Here is a 12,492-nt window from a genome sequence, read left to right as displayed (position 1 = left end):
TAAACTTAATTTTAAAGTGTTGTTCTGTTATATAATCTGATTATCAAATCTCCATTCTTTGCAACAATGTTTTTTTGCGATGAGTCGTCTTATTGTGTTTCAAGTTGTGAAAAATGGGGCAGGCAACTTCATCCGGAAACTTTTTGTCACGAGTTTCAAACACTGGTTCTAGCCTGGTGTGCCATGTCTAATCTTGTTCCATACAATGTTTCACAACATTAACATCCATGACAATAAAGACTATTCCGTACGATTTTATTTTAATGTGGCAGGTTTTTAGTCAAAGTTTTGACTGGTACATTTCCTCGAGAGTAGTTTGGTCTACACTAGGTGTTTAAAGTGAAAGGAGGCAGGTTTACACTCCATTACTGATACTTTTGCATGGCCTCCGTGGTTGTTTTTCTCCTTTCAGATGTTCTCACCGCGTGTGCAACCGCAGCCCTCAAAAGCCCCGTGGCGTAAACACATCAGACAAGCTTTCTCCAAGCCAGCCAGTTCGCCCGTCGTCCTTCGCGGATGCAAATTCTTCTCCCACAACACTCTCCCCCCTCCCGGATCTCGTCTCTTCACACGCGGTCACGGCCCGTGTTTTCACTCGCCGATTTTCCACCGAACTCTCCCGCTTCACTGTTGCTTTAGCCCCCACAGAGATGAACAAACATATAGTAAAGGAGCGCGCCTGCCAGATTTGCCGTCGGGGCCCCCGGAACAACCCGGGCGAAGCTCCGCTGGATGAACCGTGGCGTGACAATGCAAAACAGATGGACACAAAGGAAAAAGAGGAAAAGCTGAAATGCTCATTCAGAAGTCGGGAGTTATATTGTCAGCCAGGGGAGGGCTGTGCTGTGGGGGGGGGGCTCGGATTTCTAATGGACTACAACCAGTAACATTGTAGACTGCTATTCTCTGAATTGCATATCAACTTGGATGAACTTTTAAGCGACCCTTTTCCTGCAACACTGTAGACATTCTCTCATACTCACCAGCACTACAGATTCATGCTTTAGACCACACAAAAGGGAGATTGATAAATAGATAGATAGAGAGATAGATAGATAGGGAGAGAGAGAGAGAGAGAAGAGAGAGAGAGGAAGACATAGAAGAGATAGATAGATGTCTTGATAGATGTCTTGATAGATGTCTAGATAGATGTCTAGATAGATGTCTAGATAGATGTCTAGATAGATAGATAGATAGATAGATAGATAGATAGATAGATAGATAGATAGATAGATAGATAGATAGATAGATAGATAGATAGATAGATAGATAGATAGATAGATAGATAGATAGATAGATAGATAGATAGATAGATAGATAGATAGATAGATAGATAGATAGATAGATAGATAGATAAAGAGAGTGAGCAAGATAGAGATAGATAGATGGATAGATAGATAGATAGATACATAGATAGAGTGAGGAAGACAGAGAGAGAGAGAGAGAGAGAGAGAGAGAGAGAGATACTTTAGCCATCCTCATAGGGTAATTCACACTCCCAGCAGTATCCTTGTGTTTAAAACTAAAATAAAAGATATAGAATACAAAAATACCCAATATAGCTTGTTAATAAAGAGCATTTGAATAGTGTTAAGAAAAATAGACACTGTAATATAAATAGGGTAATATGAAAATGTGGGGTTGGGGATTAATGTGGGCTTTTACTCCCCCGGGTGGAGTTAAAGAGCCTCATGGCATGAGGGAGAAATGATCTCCTTAGTCTGTCTGTGGAACAAGACTGAAGCTGCTCTGAGTTGCTGAGTTTGCTTAAACCAATTTTAAATGTTGGCCTGGAGAGGGATGGGTGCTAGCAGGCTGTACTTGCCCAAGACACACCACAGGAAATGGTGCCCATAAGACCCTAGTACATTTGACTAGATGATGACAGTAGGCTTTTGGCCACCTTGTCCTTGGCTGTTCTGTGAAAATTTTAGCCCATCCCATTTCTGACTTGGCAACTGTAAATAAAAAAAGGAAAGTTGACTGTAAGGGACGCCGCTTCCTGGACAAGTGGAATCGGAAGTATTTTACCCCAAAATCCGAATCAACTGCATATGCCTAATTTTCCATGAGACTGTGGTTTTTTTTTCAAGTCAAGTCATGTTTATTTGAAAATAAAATCAAGTGACACTGCCAGACAAAACATGCTGACTAAAAAAAGCCAACTGGAGAAGCTATTGGAAGCCGTTTTAACGGCACAGCAACTTTTTTTCACGAGACTTACATGTCAAATGAAAATGCTACAAAGGTGAACTACACGGTCGTGACACTTAAGCCAAGCACTAATAACCTTAATAACTAATACAAAATATTAACATTCATTTTCTCAGGTGTTCAAATACTTATTTCCAGCTGTATCACACAAATAATATGTTAATCATGCATTGTGATTTCTGGATTTTTCTTTTTAGTTTATCTCTCTCACAGTGGAAATGCAATGAAAATTTCAGACCCCTCCATGATTTCTAAGTGGGAGAAATAGCAAAATACCAGGGTGTTGAAATACTTATTTTCTTCACTGTATATCCCATATGATATACATTAATTTATTTTTTCTGACCTTATAGTATGAACTGAGAATGCATACTTTTCTTCATCTTTTTAAAAGTCACCCATTGCCATTGATGGTTATAAATGTCCTCTTTCTTTGGGTTGGTTGTTAATTGTAACTATTAGCCTAGCATTATTGAATATTTCATGACTCTTCTCTCAAGGTTACAATTTTACTCAAGAGGAGGAGCCACTGTTTTTCCTTTAAACGTATCCCTAATCCTCTCTTTATTACCAAAAGTAGCTTGATAAGTGAAGGTACTTTCTAAAGTTCTACTCTGTCATCTCATTATTTATACTTGCCGCCTTTCTATTTACCTCCATCCGGCATTAAGGCACCCACTCGTCATTTCTCTTTTTCTGAACAAGAGCAATTACAATTGCGAAGTTTGTAGTAGACCTAGCACGTAACCATGGGGATATGTAAAGAATGTTGTGTGCCATGATTTAAGAGTGAGTAAATTACCCTCTGAATAAAGAAAACAGTAACACACACATACAGTATTAGTATAAGAATATAGCCTAGACATGCAGCTGATGTCACATGTAAGCAAAGAAACAGCTATAAATGCAATTCACCACTGATAACAATGCATGAAAATGCATTAACAAAGCGTTGCAACCTGGGCCACAACACAAAAAGCGATGAAAACATTTCATTCCAGGAACGCCACTAAGTTCTCCCCGGCACTTGGCGGGGGAGTGCTGGGGCCTGGCTGGGAGTCAATCACTGCATTCACACACATTTCCAAATCCCATCAACAAGAGCGTAAGAAGAAAGAGAGAAAAACACTCAAGTCTTTAAAAAGGGTGAATCACTGTGAAAAGCGTGCATAAGTCTTACTAAACTGCTCATGTAACATCACCAGTGGAGGGCCTGAAAATATCATCTCATCTCATTAGCTACACCGCTTATCCTCAGTAGGGTCGCGGGGGGCTGGAGCCCATCCCAGCAATCATCGGGCCGTGTGCAGCGGACACCCTGAACTGGTTGCCAGCCAATCGCAGGGCACACGGGGACAGACAACTCACTCGTTCATTCACACCTAGGGACAATTTGGACCGGCCAATTCATCTGAAATGCATGTTTTTGGAACGTGGGAGGAAACCGGAGTGCCCGGAGGAAACCCACGCAAGCACGGGGAGAACATACAAACTCCGCACAGGAAGTCTGGAGCTGGATTTGAACCCACGCAGGACGTTCCCAAGACATGAACTGTGCCGCACATGCGCTAACCACTGCCCCGCCGTGCTGCCCTGAAAATATCATGTGATGTTGATTATATTTTGTCCAACAATGCTTATTAGATAATTCCAAATTATCTCCCAGCTTATTTTCCTTGCTTCTTCCTGGTTGTGCTGCTTCTAGATGTGTGCTTTCATATTTGAGCATTGAACCAATCACACGCTCCAGAGGGTCATCAAAACAGCCCAGAAAATCGGCCCAAATCACTTTTACTACACCCGAAACCTCACAGATGAAATGGCAAGATTCACTTCGAAGAGCCAGCTCATAGAGCCAGTTCCTTCGTGAACGACACATCACTGATACAGCTACACTGTAGGGGTGTCAAACACTGTTGTGTTAATTTGTTAGCAAAAGGTTGGACAACTCAGTAGCGGGCAAGAATTTTGTAAGCGGGAATAGTTTTTGTCTACCACTTTCAGCCTAGAGGTAAGACCTTACGCCCGAGCCCTTGCCAGACTAGATCCATATTTCGACCGGTCGGGCCTAAAATGTCACTCGTTTCATTCAGATTGGGCCGAGCTGCTCTCTCGCTGACTTTTTTTGTATTATCCACCCGACATTGTTCTGTTTATATAGTCTTGTTTAACTTGGATTGCATTCCAAAAGACAGTGTCGCCCGTCGCGTGTGACACCCACGCCCTTCCCCCTCTTGCACAGCCCGCTTGCCCGACACCGTCGGACCCAGACAACCGACCACACGGTTGGGGACGGGGTAGGTCCAAATCACTTTTACTACACCCGAAACCTCACAAAAAAGTGGTAAGATTCACTTTGAAGAGCCAGCTCATAGAGCCAGTTCATTCTTGAACGACACATCACTGATTCAGCTACACTGTAGGGGTGTCAAACAAGCGGCCCACGAGCCGGATCAGGCCCGCTGAGGGATTGAATCCAGCCTGCGAGACAACGCTGAGGGAAGCGCAGGAGAAAAACGAGCTGCAGGTTGAAACATATCCACTTGATGTTGCTAAAGCCAAGTGCCTTTCACAAAGACGCTGAAGTTGTATTTCTCTCTCTCTCTCTCTCTCTCTCTCCTTCACTCCTGTCTCTCTTTTTCTTTCTTTGTTCCTTTTTGTCTCTGTGTCTTTTTACCTTCTTTTGCTCTCTCTTCCTTTCATCATTTTCTCTGTTTTCTCACTCTTGCTTTCCTCTTCTCTCTTTCTAACCTCTATTTTTCCCCTCTTCTCTCCTTTTTCTCTTTGGATTTATTTATTTCTCTCTCTTTTCCCCTCTCTCACTATTTTTCTTTTTATCTCTTTTGTTTCTCACGTTTTCTCTCTCTCTCTCTTCCTTCCTTTCTCTATTTCCTTGTCCAAGACTCTCTTTTTCTCTCCCTCTCTTTCTCTTATTTTTGTCTCTCCTTTTTTCATTCTCTCTAATCTACAAGTCCGGCCCCCGAGAGAATGTTTGTTCAATCGTGTGGCCCCCGAGTTAAAACGAGTTTGACACCCCTCAGCTATAGTAAAGGTGTAGGTGACAACTGCACAGTCCGCCTCTGAACATCACCATGATACAATGCTGTCGTTTATCCAATCCGCTTTTCTGTTTGTCTCCCTCAGTCCACAAATTATAAAAGGGTTTTGGTGGCTTTGAGCTTGGAGCTAAACTTATAAAGTTGTGCACAAAGCATTGATCACCCTTGTTGTTTGGGGATCCTCAAGGATCAATATCCAGTCCAGACCACAATACCATTCCAGGGACTGATTGTTAGCAGTTACTCACATCTTTGGAAAGAAGTGTCCAACGATCATAAGCTGAAAGACAACAATGCAAACAAATAATAAAAAACAGGCCTAAAAGGTTAAAGAAAATTAAAACCAGTTTTGCCTCAAACCATAATGATTGGATTGTATCCAGGCTGAGGAGGAAAGAAAAGCCAGATGTCCGAAAATGACTGTCACGGCCAACACAAAGGGCAGATACAATCGCGTAACGTTTCTCACAAGTTTTTTGAGATAAAGAAGAAAGACACCGTAGTGTCGTAGACGGGAAAACCGGTCGATAGCCGGGACAGGAGAGCAAAACGTGGTCGGGATCGAAAAACGAGTCGCAAGCCGGGACGGGAGATGACAACGTGGTCGGGGGTCAAAAACAGGTCGTAGTCGGGGACAAATGGGGAAATCAGGAACGAACGGGTGGAAAAAGCCGGACCAACGGGAGTGAGAGTCAAAATGCTTGCCTTGTAGAAACAGAGGTTTGCTGACGGACTAACAACAAGCGAGTGAAAGGACTGAGCTTAACCAATCAGGTAGCCAGCAGCAGCTGGCGCAGGTGAAAGTCATGAGTCATCATGACAGACTCAAAAACTTTTATGATTATTTTGAGTAGAGGTTACTTCATAATGCTCCTAGAAGCAGGAGAAACCTCGTGTTCTGACTCAAAAACACAGCACCTTCATCATCTGGTCACTGTCAGTGTAAAACGTCATCCTGCTCTTCAGAGATCTCAGCATTGATGGACAATACCGATCCTTGGGAAAAACTGTTTCCTGTAGTGTAGTTTCAAAGTCACACCATCTGGATTCTTTGAAGCAAAATCCAAGTACAAATCCAATGAAACAAGACTTTACTCTAAATCTGAATGTTTCAAAAACCATTTGAAAAGGTGGTCTATTTATAAACAAAACTGGGATGAAATATAACCTGTAAATGTCTGCATACTGGATAAGCTTACATTATCCTTTTCCTTGTGGTTCCTGAGGTATTGGATTTGAGACTCAGTGTCAGCAGACACAAAACATCTAATCAATATTTGTTCTCCTGGTAGCCCAGCCCTTCAGCAGATGTTTTTTTAACCTAATATGGCCCGCGGCATAAAAAGTTCGCCCACTACTACTCAAGACCCTGCTGTCGAGTGAACTCTCGACCTCTTTTTGTCCCCGACCACGTCTACTCTCCTTTCCTGGCTCACGACTCGCTTCCGACCCAACCACGTTTTTGCTCTCCTGTCTCAGCTACTGACCCGTTTTTTCAGTTCCCAACACTCGCTCGCCACGGAAGAGCCACTTCCGCGTTCAGAGCGACCTACTTCCCGCGTCCAGCAATTGCCGGATCGTGGGCACAACCCTTTCCCTGTCTTCCAATAAAACTTGTAAGAAATGCTACGCAAGTGGGTCCTGTCCCCGTTCTGGTCCTGACACCCAGACCAATTTGATTGAATGAGCAGTAGGGGGTGGATGGATCTCTGCACACATAGCCCATGCCCCTGTATCATTTTCCTTTGCAGTATTTTGTGACATTGTTACAAAAGAACTTTGCTCGCACCTTGTCTGAAACAACTATTTACAACAAAAATGACAGTAAAAATGAGCCTCAATGACATGTCTTAAGTAACTGTGGGAGAGAGACAATTTTGAAGTGGTAAATTTGGCTTGATATGGGATACCGGGGGCAGCACGGCGGGGCAGTGGTTAGCGCGTGTGCGGCACAGTTCTGAGGTCATGGGTTCAAATCCAGCTACCGGACTTCCTGTGCGGAGTTTGTATGTTCTCCCAGTGCTTGCATGGGTTTCCTCCGGGCACTCCGGTTTCCTCCCACATTCCAAAGACATGCATGTCAGGTTAATTGGCCGGTCCAAATTGTCCCTAAGTGTGAATGAGCGAGCGAGTTGTACGTCCTTGTGTGCCCTGTCATTGGCTGGGAACCAGTTCAGGGTGTCCCCTGCCCACTGCCCGGAGATGGTTGGGATGGGCTCCAGCACCCCCGCGACCCTACTGAGGATAAGCGGTACAGATAAAGGATGGATGGATGGGATACCGGCATTATTTCGTAGATTTTATCAAACCATTAAACATCACCCGATTTTTTTTTGCTCTCATAGCTCTTTGAGTCTAAAAGGTTTCCGACCCCTGCTTTAAGATGTTCAAAACCCTAAAGAAAGAATTGTTTGTGAGGAAAACCTCTCTCAGAAGACCTTCCTCAGAACAAACAGAGAGCGCCATTCATGTACGGCACAGTCTTTCACCTCCACGTTCCCTCCACTCACAATCACTCGCTCCCTCCGAGTATTCCTTACTCCGCCGAACGTCATCCGGCAAGGTTGCCAAGCGAGATGAAACGTCGGCCACGAATGATATTGACAAGGTTGCGTTCTGCTTGTAACCATAACACCAAAACATGAGCGACAGGGGAGGGGAGGGAGGTCATATGTCAAAGTGACTCCTTTACAAAAGCTACTGCCCGGCCCGGGACCAGATAGGATTATCAAAGTCCCCCTCGGGAACGCCAATGTTTACCCTCTTCCCTCATCAGGGACCTTGGCGGCAGTTACGCAGACTAATGGGACAATTCTGACAACAAAAAGGGCAAAGACGGACAGTGCGTTTGCAAAAGATGGTGCATACATTTCCCTGTGCCGGTCTTCTAGATCAGGGATCAGCAGCCAGCGGGTCACAAACAGGGTTGGGTAGGGTTACTTTAACTTGATTACTTTCAATTACTTTTGGATTACTCCAATACCAAATGTGCTCATAAAAGACAAAAGAAACTAAATAGGAATAAAATGACTAAATTTTGTGCAGGCTTGGGGAGTAACGGAACACATGGAACGGCAAAAATGATGTTGGCAAGCTGTTTGGATTTATTTTCATTTTGTTTCTGTCGCATTTAATGTTCGTTTTGCCGGAGATCAAAGAGATCAAAGCCAGGAGAGAAAGCTTACCACGTGTTGTGAGTCATTATTTTATTCATATTTAGTTTATATTATCTTTTATTAGCATATTTGGTATTGGAGTTTTCCAAAAGTAATTGAAAGTAATCAAGTTAAAGTAACCCTACCCAACCCTGGTCACAAACTAGTAAAGAGCTACACTAAAATGGGAAAAAAGTTGCCTTACTTCTTGCTTATAACGTATTTGTCAGGAACCTTAATTATCAGGACCCAATCACGTGACGTTCTTACACAAGCCTTTTATTTTACGGGAAATGGGGAGTCATTCATGTTAGGCAGCCAGTCAGGCGTGGAAAGACAGGAAGCAAGAACCGCCGACATCGATTCCAATTGCCGGAATTGATACAGGACAGATGGGGTCGATACCGGACAGGACGGGACAGACAAGATAGATAACGAATCAGGATATCGAAAATAAACAGGAGAAAGTATAAGGGAACAAAACTGGAGAAAATAACAAACGGGAAAAAAACAGACGGAAACAAAACTGGAACCTGAATTTAAAAGGACAAAAATAAACAGGAACAATACCAGATAGGAAAATCCAACAGGACCGAGTCAGAACCTACGTCTTGCGGGCAGAAGTTTGTTGACGGGCTGACAAAGGAAGCAAGAGAGCGCTGAGCTTAATATAGACAGAAAGCCAATCTCTCAATGAGCCGCAGCTGGTGCCACACGGGCGCGGCCAATTGGGCACCAAGGCAACCATGACACACATTGGTGCGGCCAATTGGGCGCCATGGCAACCGTGACAGTATTTACTCATGGATACATGTATTTTTCTTCACCCTTCCCAAAAACCTCAAAGATAGGTTGTGCATTATGCTCTGGGTTTTACAATAGTATATATTTAACGAATGATTAATCATTCGACAAATTCCGCTGATGACCCTCAGCTTTGGATGTGAAGGGAATCGAACGCGGATCGCAGCAGCGAAAGCGCCGAATCCTAACCAAAAGACCACTGGAAAAGTAGATAACTCAGGAAAATGTATTCGATTTTATCTCATTACTCACTATTTGTACAGTGATATAATTGGGCATTATGGGAAAGAGTTCAGCTACAATCACATTGTACAATGTGGTACTGTGAATTAAAAAAGATGATAGTCAGATAAAATGAAATGCCTTTTCCTATGTTACTTAGATTCCTGATTACAAAGTGGCTTGAGATGTATAATTGTAGTTGGTATGGATTACTAATATTATTATTGGGCCGGTGTTCTGAAATTCCTTCCTACCAATGCCCAGTGCGTACAATGATAGTGATTTCTCAATAAATGAGCAAGTGTATGTCCTACCTATCATATGTGCCTGTGAAAGCAATGATACAATCAGTTGTAAGCGAAGAGTATTTACGATATTTATCTCAGTTGTCCTAATTGAGTCTTTCACTACTCTGTAATACTGTTTTCAAACGTAGAATTTAAGCCGACTTGTTTTTCTTTGGTGGCTCTTTTAGCCTTGCGTTTGTTGACTACGGTAATCACGCAGTGTATGTATGCATGCCATCTCTCGTTTTATACCATCAGTAAGTTCTGTTTGCAATCATTCACAGTTTCAGTCTTGCTGGTTTTACTTGATTATTAAGAAATATAATTAAGAAAACTACATTTCAGTCAGAGAAACCTACGGTAGGAGGTTTCGACACGCACGGTTGGTCGTTTCGGCAGGACCTCGGGCTGTGAGATTATTTTTAGATATTATACTCGGGAAAAAAAAATATGGACCACTGTCCTGGAGTATCAATCCATACTGTTGTACTTAAAGACATAGCCCAATACACCAATGTGCGTAGTCAATACTAAACAATTGTTTTGTGCGGCAGCCGCAACAATCCCTCTAGGGCTTGTATGCGGCAACCCCTGTGGCCATACTTTGAACATGGGATCCACTGACATGGCATTTTGGGAAAAAAATACAATAAAGTGGCTTTATAGCAAGAAAACTGTTTAAAGGCTCGGAAACAGTTTCATCCCCAGGGCCATCACCCCCTTAAACAAGCACGCAAAACTGAAAAATACATATTTTGCGACTTATTTGGGATTTACACACACAATTATATGTATAGGCTATTTATTCTGACTGCATTCAATCTTGGTTTTTGGGCGGCATTAGTTCAGGAAGTAGAGCGCTCGTCTTGGGATCAAGAGGTCGCAGGTTCGATTCCCAGCTCCTCCGTGTTATATGTTGAAGTGTCCTTGGGCAAGACACTGAATCCCTAATGCCCCCAATAAGCAAGTAGGCGCCTTGGATGGCTGACTCCCAATTGGTAAGTGTGAAGCACATTGTAAAGCGCTTTGGGAATTCTTCATTAACTTGAAAAGCGCTATATAAATGAAAACCATTTGATGTCTTTAGAATGTTTTTATCATTAAAATTAAAGACAATTTAATACTATTAAAATCCTTAACGTAAAAATATTAATCAGACAGACTGAACACGTTTTCCCCAAATGATAGCCAACTGAAGCACATTTTGCCAGGATTTATCACTTATTGGGACTCTTTTTACATTTAACCAGCCAAAGGATGTCTTATATTTCCAACCCTTGGCAGATAATTATGGAAAATGTGATTTGAAGTCCTCCCGGCCAACTTTTGCACGATTAATCACCTTTGCAAGAAGTTTATAGAAAAAACACAGAGAATAATTCATAGAAGGGTTTGTTTGGAAAGGCTTCCTCTACCGTAGCAGAAGCTATAAAATATTCAGCATGCTTTAAAAAGCACGCGTGTTTATCAGCAGATCCAAAGTGGCTGAAGCAGGTGCAGCCTTCCAAAAGGTCTGCGTGCTTACCTGTGTGTGCTCTCTGCAGATGTCACTTCGCAGCCGCACTGCGGATGCAAGAGAGGCAGGTCCGAAAAATGGGCTTCTCGTTCCTATCCTCCGATAGACACAAAAACGAGTGGAGCTTGTATTAAATCCTGCCCAAGAGACGCGTCTTTAAAATCCACATGCAAAAGAAGACTTCCAGGAGCTTGCAGGAACGGACCTCCAGCAGCATCCTCCGGTCAACCGGAACTGAACACGCCGCTCAGCGCGCACTCACAGGCGGTCGCCGCACCTGCCATGTCCCGGCGTGGAAGCGCTTCGGAGGAGGAGGGAGAACGGGAGGAGGAGGTTCCAGTTTGGGATGTGACTCGGTGCGGAGCTCCTCATCAAGTGACGCTCCGGGGGAGGCTGCAGCAGAGTGGGAGTGAGAGCGAGACGAAGGGGGAGGAGGAGGAGGGGGGGGGTGATAGGGGAGGAAAAGGAGGAGGGAGAGCGGAGGAGTGATGTTGAGGAGGAGGGAGAGGGATGCTTCGGAGTTGGCCGCTTTTGCCCTTCACGCTGAACGAGGAGGTTTGTGGACGAAACGGCTTCGTCGGCCGGCTCTTGGAAGTGAACGAAAGCCGGCTACTCCATTTAATGAGATAGCTCCCTTCGAAAAGTTCTCTCCGTCTCAATCTCTTTATTTCTCTATCTCTCTTCCTATATATCTGTCTTTCTCTCTTTATCTGTCTTTCTATTACTTTTTCTCTTTCTCTGTTTTTTCTCACTGTGTCCTTCTCCCTTTCTACTCCCCTCTAGCTCTTTCTCTCTCTCTATCTCTCAATTTCTCTTTTTTATCTCTCTTTCAGCATCTGTCTCTATCACTCTACTCTCTTTTTTCTCTCTGTCTCTGTCTCTCTCTCTCCATCTCTCTTCCTATATATCTGTCTTTATATCACTTTTTCTCTTTCTCTGGTTTTCTCACTGTCTCCTTCTCTCTCTCTACTCCCCTTAAACTATTTCTCTCTCTCTCTATCACTACTCTCTTTTATGTCTCTGTCTATGTCTCCCTCTGTCTCTTTCAGTCACTCTCTCTCTCTCTCTCAATCAATGTATCTCTCCTTTTCTCTTTTGCTCTTTCTGTATTTATTTCTCCCTTTCTACATGTTCTCTTTTCTCAATGTATCTCTCTTTATTGCTCTCTTTTTTTTATTTCTCTCCATCTTTCTTCCTATATATCTGTCTTACTGTCTTTCTATTGCCTTTTCTTA

The 12,492-nt window shown here is 43.2% G+C and overlaps 1 protein-coding gene across 1 annotated transcript in view; it reads right to left on the bottom strand.

Moving 5' to 3' along the window:
• plxna4 (plexin A4) overlaps nucleotides 1–11,613 on the bottom strand; it is a 351,701-nt gene extending 340,088 nt beyond the window's left edge. Inside the window, exons 1-2 of the mRNA XM_088348478.1 lie at nucleotides 11,463–11,613; nucleotides 11,267–11,394 (exon numbers count right to left, since the gene is read on the bottom strand). The gene's annotated coding sequence lies outside the window, so the exon portion shown is untranslated. The remainder of the gene's footprint in view (nucleotides 1–11,266; nucleotides 11,395–11,462) is intronic.
• Between the last annotated feature and the right edge of the window lie 879 nt (nucleotides 11,614–12,492).

This window comes from Urocampus carinirostris, chromosome 11, assembly GCF_059441175.1.
Source record: "Urocampus carinirostris isolate Australia breed hairy pipefish chromosome 11, RoL_Ucar_1.0, whole genome shotgun sequence".
Classification (NCBI taxonomy): domain Eukaryota; kingdom Metazoa; phylum Chordata; class Actinopteri; order Syngnathiformes; family Syngnathidae; genus Urocampus; species Urocampus carinirostris.
Note: the sequence above shows the minus strand (reverse complement) of the source record. Positions and strands in the feature narration are given on the sequence as shown.